The 2562-nt window shown below is 41.4% G+C and overlaps 1 non-coding gene across 1 annotated transcript; it reads left to right on the forward strand.

Annotated features, from left to right (window-relative positions):
- The first annotated feature begins 1281 nt into the window (after window positions 1–1281).
- LOC141709268 (small nucleolar RNA R71) lies at window positions 1282–1388 on the forward strand. Its single transcript, XR_012569854.1, has one exon. It is a non-coding gene; the product is annotated as a small nucleolar RNA R71 (small nucleolar RNA).
- The last annotated feature ends 1174 nt before the right edge of the window (window positions 1389–2562 follow it).

Genomic DNA, 2562 nt, shown 5'->3' on the forward strand with positions numbered 1-2562 from the left:
AACTTTTTAAAGATCGATAACGGCATCAGATTGATGCTTGCTCCCAAATCACAAAGGCACTTGTCAAATGACAACTTGCCAATGGTGCAAAGAATGGTGAAGCTACCTGGATCTTTAAGCTTTGGAGGTAACTTTTGCTGCAGAACAGCGCTGCATTCTTCCGTTAGAGCAACGGTCTCAAGGTCATCCAGTTTCACCTTCCTTGAAAGAATACTCTTCATAAACTTCGCATAACTAGGCATTTGCTCCAGAGCCTCAGCGAAAGGTATATTGATGTGAAGTTTCTTGAACACCTACAGAAACTTACCAAACTGCTTATCCAACTTTTGTTGCTTCAATCTCTTAGGGAAAGGTGGTGGAGGATAGAGTTGTTTCTCCCCTGTATTACCCTCAGGCAGAGTGTGTTCAACAGTAGTCTTCCTTAGTTCCGCCGCTTTCTCCTTCTGCTTAAATTCTTCATCTCTAACTTCAGCTTCTCCTTCTTTTGCCTTTTCAGCATCAGCAACTTTCCCAGACCTTAAGGTAATAGCCTTGACTTTCTCTTTAGCTTCCTTTCTGCCTGGTACTTCCGTGTCACTAGGAAGTGTTCCAGGTTGACGATTGAGCACTACATTGGCTATTTGACCGATTTGATTTTCCAAGGTCTTGATAGAAACCGACTGACTCTTGCATAACAGCTTAAGTTCCTCAAAATCAGCACTAGTAGGTGCAGCTGTACTTCCCTGTTGAGGATATGATTGCCTTTGAGCATACTGCTGTGGTTGCTGGAATCCAGGTGGAGTAAACTGTTTACTCACACCTTGCTGATATGGTGGCTGAATAGCATTCTGATTATTACTCCAGCTGAAATTTGGATGATTTCTGTTGTTAGGATGATAAGTAGCTGGCACAGGCTGCTGTTATCGATGATAATTGTTCACATACTGAACAGATTCGTTGATAAGAGAACACTGATCCGTAGCATGAGAACCTGCACAAAGCTCACAGACCATCGCTATTTGATTAACTCCATATGTAGCTAGAGAATCAACCTTCATCGACAGCGCTTGGAGCTGCGCTGCAATAGCGGTGGCTGCATCGACTTCCAGAATACCTGCTACCTTCCCAGGCATCATCCTCTGAGTTGGGTTTTGGTGCTCATTTGCAGCCATAGTCTCGATAAGATTATAAACCTCAGTATACCTTTTGGCCCACAAGGCGCCTCCAGCTGCTGCATCGAGCATGGGCTGAGATTGGGCCCCCAAACCATTATAGAAACCAGTGATCACCATCCAATCGGGCATTCCATGATGTGGACACTTTTTCAATATTTCCTTGTAGCGTTCCCAAGCTTCGCACATAGATTCTGTAGGTTGCTGCGCAAATTGAGTAAGAGCACTCCTCATAGCAGCAGTCTTTGCCATCGGATAAAACTTTACCAGAAACTTTTGCGCAAGATCTTGCCAAGTAGTGATGGACCCAGCTGGCTCAGAATGTAACCAGTCCTTAGCTTTGTCCCTCAGTGAGAATGGGAAAAGCCTCAGCTTGATAGCCTCATCAGTCATGCCATTATACTTGAAAGTGCTGCAGATCTTGACAAAATTCCTTATGTGCATGTTGGGGTCTTCAGTCACAGCACCTCCAAAAGAAACAGAATTCTGCACCATCTGAATAGTGCCCGGCTTGATCTCAAAGGTGTTAGCTTGAATAGCCGGATGAAGAATGCTTGACTGAATGTCATCAATTTTAGGCTGAGAAAAGTCCATAAGAGCTGGATCGGCCTGAACAATACGATCACCCATGATTACTGGTTCTTTCTGCTCACTTCCTGAATCCGAATTTTTAAAATCTATCTTCTCCGGAATATCAAGAACTTCGTCTGTCTCCTCAGCTGTATCTAAAGTCCTCTTGCGAGTACGAGAACGAGTTTCCATAAACGCTTGCTAAAGTACCTGAAACACAACCAGAAACAATAATTAACAAATACATCCTAATCATTGAGTCCTAACGACCAATGATGGTAAGTACATAAACTAAACATATACGCCGAGTCCCCGGCAGCGGCGCCAAAAACTTGTTAGGGCGAAAACACGCGCTAATATTCACGCAAGTATACGCGTTCGCAAGTAATATAGAATACTTTCTAGTTCGTTCCCACAGAGACTCAGACTAATTATTGTTCAATTAAACTGACTCACCAACGTATGATTACTTCTCAATGTTAAGACACTAACACTTAGAATTGTTAACTAAATATTAACTACAATTAACTACTTAATTAATCACTTAATTAACACTTCGAATTAACAATATTAAAACACTCATGAGATCACAACATCATTACTAATTCCTTAAATAGTTATAGTTATTACCCTTAGCATGCAACATTGATGATATTAATCGAATAACACGAAACTGATAAAAGCCAACTTTCATTGTACTAATACCATTCTACCAAGCATCCACAATTGAGATAGAAGTTGAATAGGCATTAATTATGTTGAGTCCCTATATGTCTACAGAAATTGACAACATAACGATTTAAGCACAAGTTATTCCTTTTGATTACACAGGGCGAATAAA

This window comes from Apium graveolens, chromosome 2 (genome assembly GCF_009905375.1).
Source record: "Apium graveolens cultivar Ventura chromosome 2, ASM990537v1, whole genome shotgun sequence".
NCBI classification, from domain to species: Eukaryota; Viridiplantae; Streptophyta; class Magnoliopsida; order Apiales; family Apiaceae; genus Apium; species Apium graveolens.